At 33.4% G+C, this 7,373-nt stretch overlaps 1 pseudogene; it reads left to right on the top strand.

Moving 5' to 3' along the window:
- Window positions 1-455: 455 nt before the first annotated feature.
- On the top strand, window positions 456-5,235 carry LOC131876501 (PLAT domain-containing protein 1-like; annotated as a pseudogene).
- Window positions 5,236-7,373: the final 2,138 nt, after the last annotated feature.

Raw genomic sequence — 7,373 nt, 5'->3', positions numbered from 1 at the left:
ACAACCAGATTTGTCATTGTACTGTGGATTACGAATGAACCATGTTTCCATTATAAAAGGTTAAATCTTTTATATGTTCAATATTTTTGTCATAATTTATACAAACTAAATTCTACATGTTTCCAGAAAGTTTACAATGGGTTACGCATGAGCCATTTTCCATTATAAAACGTCCATCTTTTATAGTTTATACAAACTAATTTACAGGTGTTTCCAGAAAGTTTAGGGTGAATTATAAGGTTGCCCCACGTTATGATGGCACACAAAGTGGAGCAATCTCGGAAGAATCTCAGGCAGAATTTGCAATCTTATCATTCATGGCCTTCAACTCTGAGAAATTCTACTCTGGTGAATTCTAACCCTAATGCAACCTTGGGTTGATCGATATCAGTGCCTATAAAAGACCCCTGCTTCATCATGTTTTTTGGACAATTATATCATCAAAGATTATCACAATGGCTTCCAAGTCCAAAGCCACAGCTCTACGTTTTGCATTGTTTCTCGGAGTGATCGCCATTGCAGCAGACGGATCTGATAATGATAATGTAGAGACTCAAAACTCCAATGGACCACAGGAATCTGATAATGACAATGTAGCAACTCGAACCTCCATGCTTTCTCATTACTTTTTCACCTGTTAACATTAGTTTTCTTACTTTATAGCAACTCTCATATTTTCTCTCTAGAGTTTTAGGTTTTCAAAGATTTTTGTTTGTTCGTTTTGATAGTGCAGGCGCAGACGTGCGTTTACAGCGTGTAGGTGCGCACAGGGGACATCTTCAAGGTGGGGACCGACTCCAACATAAGCCTGGTGCTGGGCAACGCGGAGGGCACCAAGTTTAAGATAACAAACTTGGGCTGTCTACTCAGACAGCAAAATGGATTTTGACAAGATTTTTATTTGAATTTAATATTAATTTAATTATACTGTGATTTTGACAACAGAATAAAATCCCTCTAATCTCTACTTTGGTGAATTCTAACCCTGGATTGTCCGATCTATCAGCGCCTACAAAAGCCCCCCAGTTGAGCTTGTATTTAGCACAGAAAGATCATGACAATGGCCTCCAAAGCCTCAGCTTTGCGCTCTGCGTTGTTTATGAAGTGATCACCATTATGGCACAGGGATCCGATAGTGTAAGTGTACCAACTCCATCTTCCATACATTCTCATTAATTTTTTGTGTTTTTCAAAATCATGCTGACATAGTTTTACTTTTTAAAAGCTCGTCCATATTTTCTTTCTAGCCTAGGGTTGTAAGCTTTCTGTTTCAAAGGCTTTTAACTTGTTCGTTTTGATTGCGCAGGCGCAGTGCATTTATAGCGTGTACGTGAAAACAGGGACCGTAGACAGTGCTGGGACGGACTCCACCATAAGCCTGGTGGTGGGCAACGCGGAGGGCGCTAAGTATTCCACAAATGGCTTGGTCTCATGGGGTCGTCCCACGACTACTTCGAGAACGGAAATCTGGACATGTTCAGCGGGGTGGGAGTTTGCCTGAAAGGCCCCATTTGCAGCTTGCTAATCTTATCCGACGGCAGGGGCAACAAACCCGGGTGGTTCCTTGACTATGTGGAGATCGCTTCCACTGCCTCTGGTACTTCCTGCTACAAGCAGAAGTTCGTTGTTAATCACTGGATCGCCATCGATGAGCCGCCATATCATCTCTCCTTTTCCACTCACCACTGTAATAATCTTTTGAACGCCACCATAGTCACGTGAGTTTAAGCGTTGCTGATGGGAGTGCTGTGGGGATCGCGGGTGGCTTTCTAATTTTCTTGGCGTTGGAGTTTACTATATACGTAAATAAAAACTGTGTGTACTTTTCTTTTAAGTGTTTTCTTCCTTTTATTTTTAAGTGGAAAAAAAATGATCAGAGTATATTAACTAGAATCAAATAGTTAATAATATATATTTGTTGCAAGATAAAAGTAAATATTTAACTCTAAGATGTATGAAACTTTAATTAATGATATGTATTATGGTTATGGTTAGCATTAGGGTTAAGGTTAGTATTATGATTGGGGATAAGGTTTACATCATGATTTAGGTTAGGGTTTATATAATGGTTAGGGTTAGGGTTATGGTTAGAGTTTGATATTAGGGTTAAATTTATGGTTAGGGTTAGGGTAAGCATAATTACAGTTAGAGTTAGGGTTAGAATTATAACTGGGGGTATAGTTAGGATTAGGATTTGGTTTATGATTATGTTTTGGATCAGAGTTAAGGTTAGCATTATGGTCAGGGTTAAGGTTTACATCATGGTTGGGGTTATGATTAGGGTTAGGGTTTAAGGTTAGGGTTATGATAATGGTCATGGTAAAGGTTGGCATAAAGGTTAGGGTTTGGTTTTGGTTTAGGAATAGGGTTAGGGTTATGGTTTACGATTATGGTTAGGATTATGGTTATGGTTAGGATTTACGATTATCATTAGGATTATGGTTAGGGTTAGGGTTTACTGTTAAGGTTAATTTTATGGTTAAGGTATAGTGTCAGGGTTACAATTACGTTGCTGGTTTACATCAAAGTTAGGGTTAGAATCATGGTTATAGTTTAATTACATTAAATTTAGAGTTAAATTAATAATAAAGTTCAATTAGGATTAAGGTTTGGGCTAGATTAAGGTTAGGAATAGATTAAGGTTCAATTTGGGTTACAGTTAAGTTTAGGGTAGGATTATTATTAGGGTTAGGGTTTAGGATTATGGTTAGGTTAGCATTATGATTATGGTTAGGGTAAGGATTATGATTAGGGTTATGGTTTGGGGTTATGGTTAGGTTTATTGTTTACATCATGGTTGGGGTTAAGGTTAGGTTTAGATTATGGTTAGGGTCATAGTTAAGATTATGGCTAGGGTTAGGGTTAGGATAGGGGTCATGATTAACATTATGGTTTAAGGTTATAATTTACATCATGCTTAGGGTTAGGGTGAGGATTATGGTTGGAGTTAGGGTTTAAGACTAAGGTTAGGGTTAGGGTTTAAGGTTACGATCATGCCTCAATTAGGGTTAATATTGTAGGATTATGCATTCATAAAACTAGTTATCTATTTCTTATGAAATATAAATAAAAATCTTCCTTATTATGTACATTTTTTCAATATTTCTATAAAATAAATATCTCTAAACTTTGTTCTAATAAAATTATGTCATTTTAAAATAGTTTAAAGTGCTTTTTAAATTAAAATTATTTTCTTTTGATCTTTTAATTTTTTGATAATTAACATAATAATTTTTTTTACCTTTCTAAAATTACATTCTTTCCTTCCCTTTTAATCTTTCTAAATTGAAAGTTACATTCTTTCCTTCTTTTCTAATCTTTCTATAACAACATTCTATGCATGCATCAATATCTTAAAAAATTAACAATAACAATCTCGTTCCTATCATTGTTGTATAATTGATAAATAATTGACATTATTTAAAGTTGATTTGCAATGTAGCTAATATTTAAATTTTTAATAATTTAATAAATTCTTGAAATAATGTGAAAAAATTATGAGTGTTGTTTAGATAATATTTGAGATATATCACAATAAGGAAGAAACAATAAGTATGCATAATCTTATATTGATATATTTATATTTCATGACTGCAGCAAGAGCAATAAAATCTTAATATTCTACTATGTTTTGATGACACAAATTCCTATGAATAGTTTGAACTCCTCTCTAGAAGTGGTGGCATGGAATTTTGAGCTATATTCATGATAAGAATTTATGAGCTATATTCATGATAAACTTGACACATACATTAGTCAATGTCGTTATTCGCCATGATTAATAGAAAATAAATATGCCCTCAATGTTCAAGGATGTTGAGCCATTGACATGATTGCCTTCATTCCAATCTTCTCCTTCCTTCGACATAATGGATGTCAGGTATGGAATTCCCCGCCTATTCAACACCCCCACAAAACAGTTCAACACAAATATCAAATTTGCAACAAAACTTAGACCAATATAAAAGAACAAGGATTCTTACATAGTATTTAAGCTTGGATGCCATTTATCAGAATTTGTGATGGAGACTGGGCTGTAGAGTTTATTACCATTTAAATTCCAAATTATGTTGCATAATTAGATGTCTTAGGTTAAAAACTCCTAAGGAAGAACAAACTTTAAATGAATACAGAAGTTGCTAAAATGTTACCAAAATAAAATAAGTGGATTTCGCTGCTACAATGAAGCCTCCAATGTGTGAAGAAAAAACTTTTAATATAATGTGTGACGTGCAATCATTATACTACCAAGATCTATAAAGAAGGGTGGTCAAATTTCTATTCAGCACATTCGTCAATCGTTGGGACGGACAGGGAATAATTACAGAATTAAGAAAGAAGCATCCATTGCGAGGCAAGCTTATTCCATCGATAGGCATATGGAGGCGGGGGAATCTCAAACTTATTGAGAGATCTGAAGAATATTGGGAGAGAAAATGCACTATACCCTAGCACGATAACCTTCACAAACATCTACTGTAGCTTTTCGTAAGAATGTTTTCAGTTTGTAGATCACTATGAATAAGACAAAGATTATGTAGGAACTGCAAAGCCTCCAATCACTCGATAGCAATTGATCATGCATTATTATATGCTAGGTTTCACCATGTTTGAGCAATTAAATTAACTTGTGCAATCCAAAGACAAAATGCAAATACGAGAAATATCTTGACAAAAGAAGAATACCCGATTTATGTACCAAAAAGGCAGAGTAAATAACAGATTGATAGCTTGATAGAAACCCTCCATTATGATGCATTGAACCTGCAAATAAATACACAGAAAGGAAATCTAGATTTAAAACAAATATTGAAATCCACGTTACCAATAATGCGATGGCTAGCTTATGACTGTAATCTGTATGGTGGGTTTCTGTCCCTTTAGATCCTGCTGTAAATGGACTTACTGATAACGGTTAGCTAGCATAAAAGATGTTCAGATCTCTTTTGCATGGTGCAAAAATAGCTCGTAAGCATAAGAAACAGACAATTAGTCAACCTTGCTCAAACTAAAGCATGCGGCATCAAAATTATGATTCACAATACTCTGATTGCAGAATTAAAACACTCTGATTGCGGATATGAGAACGATATAATTGAAGAGAGAGGTGAATGCGAATCGTCAAAGCTCATATTTGTAGCAGTAAAATTGGAATCGTTTCAACTTCATCCTAATGAAACGTTTATGAATATCAGTTACATTTGTGCATTGGAGCATGCAAAATTGACTGTTTGAATGTGCGTTAGAGCGTGCAATATTCATTGTAACTTCTACCGAATCTTTAGTGTGTACACGGATGGGCAATATCCACCACCACTGTCATAGTAGGGAGGCCTCTCCCCTAATTAGATTAATTAAATAATTATGTTAAGATGATTTTGTGTCTATATTTTGTCCCTCTTTGAAATGAGTTCAATGGATGAAATATAAATATGATTTAACTAGCTTACATATATTTGATTCTAATTTCATATATATATATAAGATATCTTTATTGAGGCGCCTGGTACATGATAAAAATAGGCGCTCCAAAAAGGATATCTAGAAGTATATATATATGATGGGAAACCATAAAAAAATTCAAAATAGAACAATATAATATTAAATTATTAATGTTTGTTTCAATAATATGTAATATTATTATTTTCTATTTGTTCGTATAATAATATTATAATATAAATTTGAAATACTTTAAATGTATTATATTATTATTTTAAATTGTTGTTAGTTATAATATTATTTTTTATAGTTTTATTAGTAATATTATATTAATAGAGTGCTATATGGAAAGTATAATACTATTATATTCTTATTTTAAAACTGTAATATTGTTTTATAGTTATTAGGTGTATAATATCAGGGTCACAGTTTAAATCTTGGTTAGAGTCAGGGTTAGGATTATGGTTAGGGGTGGGACTATGGTTATAGATAAGATTATGATCATGATAGTATAACAATTATGATGGGCTTTAGTTGAAGATTAGGTTAGGGTTAGGGCTAATATCATAGTCAGGTTGTTTAGGATTAGGTTTTGCATTAGAGATAATTATAGTGAGGGTTAGGGTTATAATTATAATGAGGGTTAGTATTATACTTAGGATTAGGGTTAGGGTTGGGGTAAGGGTTGGGATTGGGGTTAATCTTAGTGATTGTAATTAGTGTTAAGGTTAAAGATTATAATTATTACTTATAAATAAAATTAGGGTTAGGGTTAGCGTTATAATTATAATTAGGATTAGGGTTAGGGTTTGAGTTAAGATTGCAATTAAAGATAGTACGTGATGATAGCTATAAGAGTTAGGGTTTGGGTTAGGATTAGGGTTGGGGATAGAATAGGGTTAGGGTTAGAATTATAATTAGGGTTAGGGTTATAATTATAATTAGCATTATGGTTAAAGATTATAATTAGTGATTATAATAAAAAAGGCATATTTTATATAGATTAAATTAAAATTTAAGGTATATATGCTAGTGGCAGTCACACGGTGCAACATGAAAACATAAAAAAATCAATTTATCTAATTATATAGTATCTTTTTATTAAAATGAATTGTATTATACTATTATTATATTATTATACAGAGATATATGAAATTTTGTGTATCTATTTAGACTATCTTTAATAATATATGTGTTGCAAGATCAAAGTAAATACTTAAATCTAAGTTATATTAAACTTTATTTAATGGCGAGTATTACAGTTATGGTTAACATTAGGGTTAAGGTTAGTGTTATGGTTGGGGATAAGGTTTACATCACGGTTTAGGTTAGGGTTATGATAATGATTAGGTTTTATATCATGGTTTGGGTTAGCATCAATGTTAGAGTTTGGTTTTGGTTTAGGATTATGGTTAGAGTTAAAGTTATGGTTACAGTTTAATATTAGGGTTAAATTTAGGGTTAGGGTTACGGTTAGGGTTTAGTGTCAGGTTACAGTTATGTTTAGGGTTCACATTAAAGGTAGGGTTAGGTAAGCATAATTAAAGTTAGTATTAGGGTTAGAATTATAAATGGGGGTATGGTTAGGAGTAGGATTTGGTTTATGGTTATGTTTAGGGTCATAGTTAGAATTATGGAAAGGGTTATGGTTTACAACATAGCTAGAGTTAGGGTTAAGGTTAGAGTTAGGGCTAGGGCTAGGGTTAGGGTTAGGGTTAGGGTTAGACTTAAGGTTAGGATTTACATCATGCTTAGGTTTAGGGTGAGGATTATGGTTGGGGTTAGGGTTTAAGATTAAGGCTAGGGCTAGGGTTATGGTTTGGGTTAGGGTTTAAGGTCAGGTTTAGGATTGTGGATAAGATTAAATCTTAGAATTAGGGATACATTTTGAGTTATGGTTATGGTTAGGGATATGGTTAGGATTAAGGATAAGC

Source organism: Cryptomeria japonica, chromosome 6 (genome assembly GCF_030272615.1).
Source record: "Cryptomeria japonica chromosome 6, Sugi_1.0, whole genome shotgun sequence".
NCBI lineage: Eukaryota > Viridiplantae > Streptophyta > Pinopsida > Cupressales > Cupressaceae > Cryptomeria > Cryptomeria japonica.
Note: the sequence above shows the minus strand (reverse complement) of the source record. Positions and strands in the feature narration are given on the sequence as shown.